This window comes from Gordionus sp. m RMFG-2023, chromosome 1 (genome assembly GCF_954871325.1).
Source record: "Gordionus sp. m RMFG-2023 chromosome 1, tfGorSpeb1-WG-v2, whole genome shotgun sequence".
NCBI classification, from domain to species: domain Eukaryota; kingdom Metazoa; phylum Nematomorpha; class Gordioida; order Chordodea; family Parachordodidae; genus Gordionus; species Gordionus sp. m RMFG-2023.
In genome coordinates, this window is record NC_088775.1 from 40951568 (window position 1) to 40966397 (window position 14830).

Sequence of the window (14830 nt, forward strand, 5' to 3'; positions counted from 1 at the left end):
AATCCAATCCATTCGTCATTTTCAAAATTTGAAGTTAGAATAACTAGTGCTTTAACCTCAAGGCAATCTAAATCTCACCTAGAAGATAAATATCATGGTATATATAAATAAAAATATAAAATATGTATAATATTTAGGAAATTTTTTTTTATTTTTATTTTCTTAGATAAGTTCCACTTGCATTCAAATATTAATAATTTATTTAGTAAGGAAATATTTTTAAAATTATGCGCATTCTATATTTTTAACTATCGTATTAAAATTAATGACAAATATTCTTAATTTACATTTGAAAATAATTATATAGGAATAAAAGCTTTAAAACGTATGTCGCCAAAATATTCGCCATCTATATCCGATTCGGATGAAACTGGAGATCTTTCTAAAAATAGTATATATTTCTTATAATTTTTGAAAATAAGCATATAAAATTAGGATATGTTATTAGTTATAAATCATTTTTTTAATAAAATAGCACTTTGATAATTAATTTTGCTTTAAATATCCTAACAAAATTGATTATCTTTTTATATTTTATATACTATAGAATCCGAGAAAGTGAATAAAAGAAGAAAATATATATGTAAATATAACAAGATATGGGAGCAAAAATATGTTTGGTTGATGAGGCTTAAGGGTAGCCATGCTAAATGTAGAATATGTCTTACAGTATTTAGTTACTACAATGGGGGGGGGGGGGGAATATGATATTTTGCGACACCAAAAATCGTCAAAGCATAAGTCAGTACAGGGGAGTCTATCAACGTCTATTGCAATACAAAAATATTCTCCAAAAATAATAAATAATACAGATGCAACTACAATTGCGGAAACTGTATATACATATCATGTAGTTCAACATTCACAGAGCTATCTGTCATCACAATGTGGGTCGAATCTCTTCCCCATAATATTTAACGACTCCAAAATAAGTGCTAACTTTACTTGTGGTAGGACAAAAATGAGCAAGGCTATCACAAATGTGTTAGGACCTGAATCCAAGAAGTCAATTCTAGACGATTTGAAAGAAGGGCATCCATATGCTATTTTAACAGATGCATCAAATAAGGGAAATATTAAAACATTTCCCCTGATCCTTCGCTATTTCAACAAGAATAAGGGCATTTCTATAAAACTATTGAAATTTTTTTCATCCGATAGTGAAAAATCCAACGATATAGCTAACCACATAATGCTAAATATAGCTGATTCAGGGTTATCAATGAGTTGCATGTCAGCTTTCTGCGCTGATAATGCCTCTGTTAATTTTGGCAAAAATCAAAGTGTATTTACCGAATTGAGGTAGCACAATAATGAATTAATACCAATTGGCTGTATATGCCATATACTGCATAATTCTTGCAAGAAGGCAATGAATGTACTATCTGTAGATGTCGAAATAATTGTGATGAAATGTTTTAACGAATTTAGTTCATCAACTAAAAGAGTCACTGAATTAAAAGAATTGGTGGAGTGGTCTGATTTGGAATGGTGTGAGTTGTTGCGATATGTACCTATCAGGTGGTTATCATTAATACCAGCCATCGAGAGAATTTTAAAATTTTACGAACCTTTAAAGAAATACTTCTTAAATAAAGATTTTAAAAGCTGTCCTAAAATTTTGAAAAATTTTTTCGAGGATGAAATGTCAGAAGCATATTTGGGATTAGTTTCACATGTAGGAAATCTACTTCATGTAGTTAATATTCAGTTGCAATCAGAAGATTCTTTATTGATAAAGATTCACAAAATCATGCTACAGCTCTGTTCATCTCTACAGTTAAAAATAGATAATAAATTTTATGGCGCTATTGCTAAAAATATATTAAAATGTTCAAATATTACTATAATTAACGTATTTTTAAATGAAGCAAATATTTTTATTAAGACAATTTTGGAATATTTACAATCAAGATTTGATTTTAATAACTCTATTTACAAGTGTATAAATATTATGACCTTGGAACAAAAAATAGACATTGAAGCCTTGTTTGAAGAGATTGTAATTTTTTCCATTTTTTATGATTCGCCAGAATACTTAAAGTTAGATGGTCTAAAAGCAGAGGAGAGATGGGTGGAATTTTTTCGTAATAACGATAAATCCCCATGCTTAGAAAAAATTTTCCATTATGTTTTCTCCTTACCTCATTCTAATGCCTCATCGGAGCGCATTTTTAGACTTATGAGGACTCTGCCTGGAGAAAGGAGAGAAATCGAATTGCTTTAACAACATTAGAGGCCGAGTTAATGGTTAAACAAAATTATAAAATGTCATGCCAGGATTTTTATAAATATCTTAATAAAGACGGTAAACGTTTAGTTCCATTATTTAAATCTCATATAAAATATAATTAACTATAACTATTTGACTTTCTATATTTTATAAAATCTTATTTATACATTTGCATAAAATCAAATAAATTTATTTTTTACATTGTAAAATTAATATTTTGAATATTTTGGCAAATCATAAAAATAAAGAAGCATTACAATCTCCTCAAACATGACATCATATTAAATCTTATTAATAATTATCCGATAATAGTAATATTCTTACTTTGGTATTTCTGCAGCATAATTTAGTGAGCCTTTATTAAATTATATTCTTCTGATTGCAACTGCATATTAACAGCATATAGTAGATTTCCTATATGTAAAATTCTTAAATATACTTCTGCCATTTATTTTTGAAAATTTTTTTCAAATAGGACAGGTTTTATAATCTATTTATTTTTTAAAGGTTTGTAAAATTTTAAAATTCTACGATGGCGCGTAGTATTAGGAGAAACCTGTCAACCAACTGCTGACTCAATTCTGTAAATACACTCTGGTTTTTGCCAAATTCACTGAGGAATTATCAGATCAGAAAGCTGCCATGCAATTCATTGGTAATGCCAAATCTGCCATATTTACCATTATATATGGTTAGCTATGTCTTTGGATATTTCATATCTGGAGAAAAATTTTTTAATAGTTTTATTGAAATGACATTAATTTTGTTGAAATAAGGGGAGGATCAAGGGAAATGTTTTGATAACACCTTATTAGATGCATCTGTTATAATTGCATATGTTTGCACATCTTTCAAATCGTCAAGAATTGACCTTCTGGATTTATATCCTAAAACATTGTTGATAGCCTTGCTCATTTTGTGTTCTACAAAGTATACTTTTCATTTATATTAGTCGTTAAATATTATGGGGAAAGATTCTACCAACATTGAGATGTTGAGTAACTTTCTGAATGTTGTACTGCATGATAGGTATTTACCATTTCCGCAACTGTAGTTGCATCTATATTATTTCTTATTTTTGAAGAATATTTTTGTTTTGCAATAGATGTTGATAGAATGCCCTGTACTGATTTATGCTTTGAAGATTTTTGATACCTCAAAATATCATATTCCCTTCCCCCATTGTATTAACTAAATACTGTAGAACAACTTCCCTGCACTGATTATAAATATTTTTTACATTGTAAATTTAAAATTGTTTGTTTTTTTATAAAATCTTATTTATACATTTATTTTTTTACATTGTAAAATTACAATTTTTTTATAAAATTTTATCTTGTTTACATTCTTTTGTATTTAAAAAAGATCGTTGGTTATTATTTTTAAACAAAATTAATATATTATAATAAATCAATATGTTATTTTAATAATAAAGATAGTACTCTAAGAAATTTTGTGTCGTACAGTAATTACCTATTTTGAAAAATAGTTGCGTATTTTATTTTGGAAAATAGTTACCTATTTTATTTTGAAAAAGAGTTGGATATTTTACTTTGAAAAATAGTTGGCTATTTTATTTTGAAAAATAGTTGGCTATTTTATTTTGAAAAAGAGTTGAATATTTTATTTTGAAAAATAGTTGGCTATTTTATTTTGAAAAATAGTTGGCTATTTTATTTTAGTTGGATATTTTATTTTGAAAAATAGTTGGCTATTTTATTTTGAAAAATAGTTGGCTATTTTGTTTTGAAAAATAGTTGGCTATTTTATTTTGAAAAATAGTTGGCTATTTTATTTGGAACAAAAGTTAGCTATTTTATTTTGAAAAAAGTTAGCTATTTTATTTTGAAAAAAGTTGGCTATTTTATTTTGAAAAATAATTACCTATTTTATTTTGAAAATAGATTAGATTTTATATTTATAAAAAATAATAAGCGGATAACTAAGTCAATTCTAAATCCCGAAAATTTTTTTTAGCAATTTCTCCCACAATTTTTATATTTCTCCCACAAAATACCTAATTTCTCCCACAATTTGAAAATTTTGACCTGGCAACCCTGCTCCCGAGGCGATTTTATAACAAAAATAAAAACATAAAATTATATATATAATATTTCATAATATAGTTTTTAACATATATCAGACCTGCAGAGATACGATTAGCATTAAAAAATAAAATCATCCTCTTTTAATTAAATCTATTAACCTTATCCCTATACTTTTTTAGACATCCACTTTTTAAAATCACTTATTAAAATTGTTGCAAATGAAATTATATCTTTGCATTTCCTTAATAAGCCTAAAATAAACTCAGGTAAAGCATTAATAAAATTTATTTTAAGCTGATAAAAAATTTCTAAACAATCCCTCCCTTCGCAACCTCTTCTCTCAAAAATGTTTGAAGAATTTGTAATTTTTGAAATAATAACCATAATTTAAAATTTGTAGAAAAAAGCATTTATATAAAAGATAAAATCAAAAATACTCACATCATCGACTCGCTGGGTCAGCTTAATTTTTTAAATTTATTTATCTTATCTATCACATTGGTCATATACCTGCCGAAAGTGAACGAATGTGTATTATAAAGGAGGCCCACCCTCCCTATAATTTTGCTAATTTTTTTTCTCAAGCTATCAACAAACCTTGTAATACAGATGTATATTTATCAAAATGAGTGAAATTACGCCCTATCCAATTTGTAGTTTTAGAGTGATGTAGGAGAAAAGGGTAAAAAAAAGAAAAACCTAGTTAAAAAATTTTTACCGTTTAGGTATTGTATTTTGTAAACATTAAATTTAACTTCACTTTATCGGAAAATTTATAGTTTTATTTGCTTCTCAGTTTATTTCTAACTAATAATCAAATTTATATCTCTCTTTATCATACTTTATAAAATAACATAAACAAAATTATATCGGTATGAGGAAAACTTAACATTAATTTACAAACTAACAGTTAATAGAGTATTAGATATCTTTTCTTAAAATATTTTCCTCTTAGCAGTCATCATTCATTTAGAAAACTAGATATCATTTATTATAAAACTAAAAGTCAATATAATATTAGAGATATTTTCTTAAAAATAAATGATTTATTTTCAAAAAAAATAATAATGCCGACTGGCTGGTATCACCAAATTTTATTTTAAAATTTTTTTTATTTATTTGTTATAAAATATCTATAAATAAATAGGGTTGTAATAAATGCCAAAAAAATATAAATCATAAACCATATATATTAATCTTAGAGAAAAATCTTTTTAATTTGTATTTTTATAATTTCTTATACAATTTAACTATGATAATCTAATAGATATTTTTATAAAACTTAGTAAATATAAATTAAACAAATTAATTAATTTTATTATATAAATAAATAAGATAAAACAAACTAAACATGCGCAAATACAAAGAGGAATAAAATAACACATAAATATAATAAAATTCATACTATTTATGTTTAAAGAGATGTAGAAAGGAAAACGAAATTATTTTCTAATATTTCAGGATTTAATTTAGTTCTCTGCGCAGAGAGTATAAACTTAAGGTTAGAAAATGCTCTTTCTACGGATACCTCTGGAACTGCTAGGACAGGTATAGCTAAATTATAAATTTCTGGCATAATATTCTTTACAGTTTCCCAATAATTCAAAAGATTAGTATTTTTTTCTAATCTATATTTCAAATGACCGAATTAGGGGAGACCGGGGATGGTTGGGACATTTTTCTTTCAAACCTTAATAATTTTTATATTAATAAACTAATCTGAATAAGTGAAAAATCTTCTGAATCCCAAAAGTATAAGCTATTTGAAATAATTATCAGGGATCCAAACCTAACCGTTAAACCGCTAAAAACCGGTATTTTTTATCGAACCTAAACCGCTAAAAAAATTCCAGCCGAACCTGAACCGAACCGCTAAAATGCCTCTGAACCGGTTCGGGTCTCATGATTTTATGCTTATAAAATAATATGTAAGTTATTATTAGATTTCAATTATATTCGAATTATTTTAAAGATTATCATCAATCACATTTGATTGCTAAGTGTCGGTCATAATTTTTATAAACTTTAGTATAACGTCATTTTACAACATTTTTTAAATATTTTAAGCTATAAATTATCATGTTTAGAGAATATTCAAGAAATGAACGTTTTCCTATCTTTATAACGTTAATTTGGTATCAACTTTCATATCTTAATAACGTTAATTTTTATTTTTTCTATCAACTTTCCTATCTTCTTAATGTTAAATAAATCGAGGGCTTTTATTATCTCGGTAATGTTAAATTTTTTTAAAAAAAATTTTTTTCTTACTAGGGGATTCGAACTCGCACCTTAATTTCAAAGGCAAACGTTCTTACGGTTCAGCTCCTTTAAGCTTTATATTTTGTTATAAAAATCTTTATTTGATTTTTTAAAATTAACTAAATTTAATCATTATTTATTATTTTTCATTGGATTATTAAGCTCTAATACTATTGGTTTAAATTTATTTTCTTTATTTTTTATTGGCTAAGGTAAATTATTTTTAATTATTCGATTTTTAATTAATTTATAACGACCATTTTATTTTTTAAATTTTTTAAAAATGGAATATTAAAAATAGCTAACCATTTTCAACCACAAGTTTAATTTTTATTTAATATATTTTAACTATTTTAAGGAAACATTTAAATCAATGGTAGTTGTTAACAGTTATTTCAGGTAATCATTATTTTTTTTTAAATATTTTAAGAATAATCTTTTAGAGGATGGGGAATGAGAATTTTCTCATTACTTTTATGGTCGTTGTTACCAGTTATTTCAAAATAATATCCAATTTTTATTCCATATAATCCCCTTCTCTCTTCAGGCCAGGTCCGATCCATTAAATGTAATGCTTTGCTTTAAGCTAAAATATATTTAATACAAAAAATTCCCAAGCAAGGTCCAAGGCCATAATAATTTTGAAAAAAAACCCCCAAGCCCAACCAACGATATGAAAATTTTGATAGTTGAGAACTGTAATAAAATATTTAAAAAATCTTAATGAATTTAAAAATACAATCAAAATCAGATTTTCGTGGGCCTTGATTTTTTTGATCAGGCTAGCCCAGGCCTTAGAAAAATTTGTTTTAAGTCAATGTCTGACCCATAGTTAATAAAAAAAATTCCCAAACGTCCAAGCTGAATTTCCAAAGCTCAGCCAACCTATTAAGACTAAATGCATTTTTTGAGTAAAAAAATATTTTAATTGACTTTTACCAGAGTTCCCTATAAATATTCTGTGTTAAATATTATGATAACCCTCTTCTCTCTTTGGGCCAGGTCTAATCCATTAAATGTAATGCTATGCTTTAAGTTAAAATATATTTAAAGCTATTAAGACTAAATGCTATTTTTTGAGTAAAAATATATACAGATTAGCTTTTAGCAGAGGATGGGGAATGAGAATTTTCTCATTACTTTTATGGTAGTTGTTACCATTTATTTCAACATAATATCCCATTTTTTAAAAATATATTTAAAGCTTTTACTTGATACAAAAAATTTCCCAAGCAATGTCCAAGGCCATAATAATTTTGAAAAAAATCCCCCAAGGCCAACTAACGATATGAAAATTTTGGTAGTTGAGAAGTGGAATAAAATATTTAAAATATCTTACTGAATTTAAAAATACAATCAAATTCAGATTTCCATGGGCCTTGATTTTTTGATCAGGCTAGCCCAGGTCTGACCATTACAAATTATATTATTAAGAAAACGTTTTACAAATTTAATAAGTATTTTAAATGTAAAAAATTTCTTCAATAGTTATATTAAATACTTATTACGAATATATTACATATCTATATGTGAAATTATAATAAATTTTAGTTAATAATTAAAAATTATATTATTAAGAAAGCATTTTAGAAATTTAATAAATATTTTAAATGGCAATAAAACATCGTTATATTAAATACTTAGTACAAATTTATATCTTACAAATTATTATTAAACAGACACTACAAATTTAGTTCAAATACTTAATTTTCCTATACTTAAGTAATTTATTTATGTTTTTTGCTACGGTTTGGATCTTCATTTTTTAAATATAACATTAATAGCCATTTTTGGGATTTTTACTGGTAACAAAATTGGGAACATCCCTTTTTTGGCGATTTATCGTTTAGCGATTTAAAACCGATACCGGCACGCGGCGTTAATTCCGCGCTTATAGTATATGGTTGTAAATTATTATAAAAAAATTTTTCACATTTTTGTCCCTTTTTCCTATATTTCTACCTTTTTTTATTCATTCTTTGCTCATCTCTTTGCTCCCCTAAAACCCATTTCCACCTTCACACGGTGGGGAGCGAACAGCAATGCTGACTAACAGGAGCTCTGGTGTTATTAGTTATTATTATGCCCTTCGAGAAAGGCGGGTAATAATATTTTTCCCAATATTTAAATCAGAAATTAAGAATATTTTATGAGGTATGATTTACAAATTTACCTCTTTTTCTACTAAATTTTAATATAATATAAGGTACAATTTTAATATCCAATATTTAAGAACATTAATTCCCGTCATTCTTGACGGGCTATCAACTAGTATTAATATAAATGACATATCAAATTTGATATCATATTGGCAGTGCCGGCTACTCAAGTAAGTGTGGAAAGATGTTTCAACAATTAAATTGCTATCTCATTATAGATGTAATTTGAGTAAGCCGAGTTTTGAAAATATATTAATTGTGAGGCTTAATAAAAAAAATTTAAGTAAAAAAAAGGAAAATATTGTTCATATTAAAATTAATCATTGATATATATTCTTATTTTTATTTTTATATTCATAAATTAAATATTATTTTATAATGTGCAATTAATAAAAATGAAGGTTTTATATATGTGTTTTTTAAATTAATGATAAAATAAAAAAATAATTTCCCTATACATAATTGGAATGTAGGTTTGAATACAAAAGTGGCAAACCGGTTTTTAGAGGTTCGAACCGTACCTATATTTTAATTTTTTACGAACCGAACCTGAACCTCGAACCGTTATTTTTATCCGAACCTGAACCCGAACCGAACTGATATTCGTTTCGGTTTGGATCCCTGATAATTATATATTTTATAAAGAAAATATTTTTTTAGAAAATTGGATTTAAAAGATTTTTTTGTCCTAACTCCTAACCATGACAGACTATGTGTACATGGGACACACATATGTGATAGTTAGGAAAATCATGAAATAGAGGTCTAATTTATAAATCAGCAATCCAGTAAGAATAGAGACTAACACATTGGATTTTAATAATAATATTGTAATTCATAACCAATAACTATATTTAAAATTTTTTAGCAAAATTTATGAAAATGATCAAATGGCGAGTCTCAACTATACTATGACCAACTATGATCGAGTCCACTAACTTTATATATATAATTCAAAATCATATTAATTCATTTTTATTGATTCTGAAAGTTTGTCAGACTGAAAAATAGAGTTTAAACTTTCCTATCTATATTAAAATTTTTAAAGCTCTATTTATAAATATAAAGTTTGCAAATATTTGGTATGCCAAAACACATTTTCTTCTGTAAAAATTAAAATAAGATGTTTTTTGGTGATCTCTTTTTCTTCAAATGTTGAAAATGCATTATATATCAGGCCGAGATATATGGCTGAGTAAAAAATGTCATTTTTCAAATTTATTTCATCCACGCGGCATAAAAATCGCCCATTGTCAATTGTTCACTTTGTATATATTTTGTCAAAATATAATTCGGATAAAAAGCTTTTAATATATCAGTAATTATTTTCCATTCATTTCTGATAGACATTTTTCTCTATCATTGCTTTTAAGCGGTATTTCTTGGCAAAAGTTTTTTAACTCTACTAATCTCTCCAACATAAATAGATTAAGTTCCATCTTATGCAATAATCTATCAGTGGTTTTTTCAAATTTAATTTGGACAGAATAGCCATTGTATTGATATGCAGATAATATAAAAAAATTTAATTTGAAAAGAAATACAAATTAAAAATTGCCCCCAAGGAAAATTAAAATTTTAAATTTAGGTTAATAATTTAAAATTAATTAATATTTAAAACCGTTTTGAACCGGTTTTAAATATTTATAATGGTTCGCTCTTTTTATACTTTCTTTATAACGGTTCAGTTACAGCTAGGGCCAGAAAATTATAACGGTACATTCCAGTTTGACGGTTCGGTTTGGTTTGAAACCCTGCTTATTATATATTTTGCTTTTGAAAATTTTTACATAAAATATAAAAGAGCCTACTTGCGATAAATAAATAATTTTTATAAATTAAAAATAGAGATATTATATTTTCCAAAAAGAAAGGGGGAGGGGTTCATAAATAAAAAAAATTTAATTCCTAATTAGTAACGTCTTTTAAGATCTAAATGTTTCAAATTTTCCCTATAATATTATTCTTAAGCACGAATATTATACTTTTAGATAAGTCATCCATACAATTACCAAAGGAAAAAAAAAATCAATTTATGAATATAATAATTTGTAAGTCAGTACCTAACAGATATAGGATAGGGGAACCAATCATTGTTATTTTATGATGTAACTTATTATGAATGAATAATGGTCGTCCGAGAATTGTATGTATGAAATTTAGATACAATATTATTATGAATGAATAGAATATATAAATTGTCGTATTATGACAGAATCAACTTTATTATATTGTAATTAATAATAACATAATAAATGCTTGTAAAACTCACAAATTATAAAAAATAGTTCAAAATTTGCTAAAAATTATTTCCATGATCTTAAATCATATAATAATTATAATCTTGTGTTTCAAATAAATTTTCCAAAGTTGATGTAAAAAATTTATAGTAATTACATATTACAAAATATTTTTAGCATATTTTAAAATTAATTTTAAAATGGAATCCTTGCTCAACTTTCCTCGTCTTTTCTTATAAACTGTCAGTCTCCTAAAAAGTTTCAAAGCAGTGTCAATATTTTACTAGACCCTAATGTGTGGAATATTTTTCTACCATCAAAAACTTTTACTGGGCTCAAAACAAATATATAATTTTTTTTATATTTCCAGATTTTTATGCGTGAAGTTAAAAAGTAGTGGAATTAGAAATTACTTACTGAACCCAAGGGTTTTAAAACATCTTTCTAATATCAAAATTATTTAAATAAGCTTAAAACAAAGATCTAAAATAAAATTTTTCTTCGTGGAATAAATTATAATGCCAGTGACACCATATTAATAGATCCAATGGTTTTAGAAAATCTTTATAATATCAGAAACTTTTTATTGGGTTCTAAACATAATTAAATAAAAAAATTTATATTTCTACATTTCACGCTTAGAGTTAAAAAAAATGCCACTATAAATTTATTTATAAACATAAGTTTAAAACTTCCTAAAATTAAAAACTATTAACTAGGATAAAAACACAGTTTTATAAAATTTTCGCAATTTTTTTCCTCGTGGACTAAAATATAATAACAGTGCTAATTTATTACTAAACCCAAAAGTTTTTGAACATTTTTTTAGTATATACTTTAATAAACTAAGTTTAAGACAAAATTTTAAAAAAAATTTATAATTGAGTTCCTCGTGGAGTAGGCTAATTTATTACTAGACCCAAAGGTTTTAGAACATCTAATATCACAAACAATAAACTAGGTTTATAACAACGTCTTAAAAAAAATTAGAATCTATTTTGCTCGTGGAGTAAAATATAAAAGCAGTACCAATTTATTACAAGGCACAAAGGTTTAAGAACATCTTTCTAGTATCAAAAACTTTTAACTTAGCCTAAGATAAATTTTTTAAAAAAATTGACATTTAATTTTTCCTCGTGGAGTAAAATATAATGGCAGTGAAAATTAATTACTAGACCCAAAGATTTTAGAATTCTTCTAATATTATAAACATTTAACTAGGTTGAAAAACACATCTCAAAAAAAATCATAATTTTTTTCCTCCTGGAGTTAAATATAATAGCTGTGCCAATTTATTACAAGGACCAAAGGTTTAAGAACATCTTTCTAGTATCAAAAACTTTTAACTAGGTTTAAGATAAATTTATAAAAAATTTCAACAATTAATTTTTTCCTTGTGGAGTAAAATATACTGGAGGTGCAAATTTATTACTAGACCCAAAGGTTTAATAACATCTTTCGAATATCATAAAACTAGGTTTAAAACAATGTCTTAAAATATTTCATAAATTTCTTTCCTCGTGGAGTAAAATATAACAGCAGTGCTAATTTATTACAAGACCAAAAGGTTTAGGAACATCTTTCTAGTATTAGAAATTTTAATTAGGCTTAAGATAAATTTTAAAAAATTTTCACAATTTATTTTTTTCTTGTAGAGCAAAATATAATGGCAGTGCAAATTTATTACTAGACCCAAAGGTTTTAGAACATCTTCCTATTATCATAAACATTTAACTAGGTTTAAAACAACGTCTTTGAAAAAATCGTAAATTTTTTTTCTCATGGAGTAAAATATAACAGCAGTGCTAATTTATTACAAGACCAAAAGGTTTAGGAACATCTTTCTAGTATCTAAAACTTTTAATTAATCTTAAGATATGTTTTTAAAAAATTTTATAATTTATTTTTTACTCGTAGAGCAAAATATGATAGCAGTGCCAATTTATTACAAGACCCAAAGGTTTAATAACATCCTTCTATTATCAAAGCCTTTTAACTAAGTCTAAGGTAAATTTTTAAAAAAATTTCGCACTTATTGTTTCCTCCTGGAGTAAAATATAATGGCAGTACCAATTAATTACTAGACCCAAAGGTTTTAAAACATCTTCTAATATCATAAACATTTAACTAGGTTTAAAAAAACGTGTTAAAAAATTTATAATTTTTTTCTCGTTGAGTAGAATATACTAGCAGTGCCAATTTATTACAGGACCCAAAGGTTTAAGAGCATCTTTCTATATAAAAACTTTTAACAAGGATTAAGATAAATTTTAAAAAAATTTCACAATCTTTTTTCCTTGTGGAGTAAAATATAATGGCAGTGCCAATTAATTGCTAGATCCAAAGGTTTTAGAACATCTTTCTAATATCACAATTTAAATATATAACAACGTCTTACAAAAAATACCTTAATTTCTTTCCTCGTGGAGTAAAATATAACAGCATTGCCAATTTATTACAAGACCCAAAGGTTTAAGAACATTTTTCTAGTATCAAAAACTTTTAACTAAGCTTAGGATAAATTTTTTAAAAATGTTCACAATATATTTTTTCCTTGTGGAGCAAAATATAATAGCAGTGCAAATTTATTACTAGACCTAAAGATTTTAGAACATCTTCCTAATATCATAAACATTTAACTAGGTTTAAAACAACGTCTTAGATAAAATTCGTAAATTTTCCTCGTGGAATAAAATATAATAGCAGTGCTAATTTATTACAAGACCCAAAGATTTAAGAACATCGTTCTAGTATCAAAAACTTTTAAAGACTTAAGATAAATTTTTAATAAATTTTCACATTTATATTTTCCTCGTGGAGTAATATATAATAGCAGTGCCAATTTATTATTAGAACCAAAGATTTTTGAACATTTTTTTAATATCAAAAACAATAAACCCGGATTAAAACAAACTAGTTTTATTTTCTATGCATTTTGTCGACCCAGTAAACCAACCCAGCAGGTCGACCCAGCAAGCCAACTCAGCAGGTCAACCCAAAAATTCGACCCAGCAGACCAACCCAGCAAGTCGACTTAGCAGGCCGACCCAGCCAACCAACCCAGCAGGCCAGCCCACCGAGCCGACCCGATGAGTCGGCTCATGAGACCCATTGGGTCGGGTCGGGTCTGATCTATGGCCAAATTGGTTGGCTCGGGTTTAGGGTCGTTTTTTTCGGCTCAAACCTTGCTGGGTTTTTGGCCAAGCCGACCCGGCAATTTAACAACACTAATATAATTTAACAATATGGCAATTCATAGTTTATTAATTTTAATTTAACATTATATATGGCAATCCGTCGTTTATTAATTTTAATTTAACATCATATACTGATTAGACAATTTATTTTAACATTAAATACGGCAATTCGTAGTTTAGTCATTTTAATTTAAAATTAATTACCTCAATTCGCAGTTAAGACACTTTAATTTAAGATTAATTACAGCAATTCTTAGTTTATTCATTTTAATTTAACATTGAAGATCTAAATGTTTTCCTAATTTTATCTATGATATTCATTCTTAAGTATGAATATTTGGATTTTGCATAAGTCATCCACACAATTACCAAAGAAAAAAAATCAATTAAAAATTATAATTTATAATGATGCATTAGCGGTAGAAAGTATTTAGGGGGTTTAGCAAGGCCCGCTAACACTCGCTTTAACAATCGTGATATGTAAACAAAATATTTGTAAAACTCAGAAATTATGAAAAATAATTTAAAATTTGTCAAGAATTATATCCATGATCTTCAAATAATAATTAAAATCTTGTGTTTCAAATCAAATTTGATATAAAAAATTTATAGTAGTTACATATTACTTAATATTTTTATAAGATTAGGAAAAATATATGTATCCGAATGTCTTAAATTTAAAAATGAGTTC

The 14830-nt window shown here is 25.9% G+C and overlaps 1 long non-coding RNA gene across 1 annotated transcript; it reads left to right on the plus strand.

Annotated features, from left to right (window-relative positions):
- Positions 1-6802: 6802 nt before the first annotated feature.
- LOC135922797 (uncharacterized) lies at positions 6803-8026 on the plus strand. Its single transcript, XR_010571033.1, has 3 exons — positions 6803-6864; positions 6902-6942; positions 7748-8026. It is a non-coding gene; the product is annotated as an uncharacterized LOC135922797 (long non-coding RNA).
- Positions 8027-14830: the final 6804 nt, after the last annotated feature.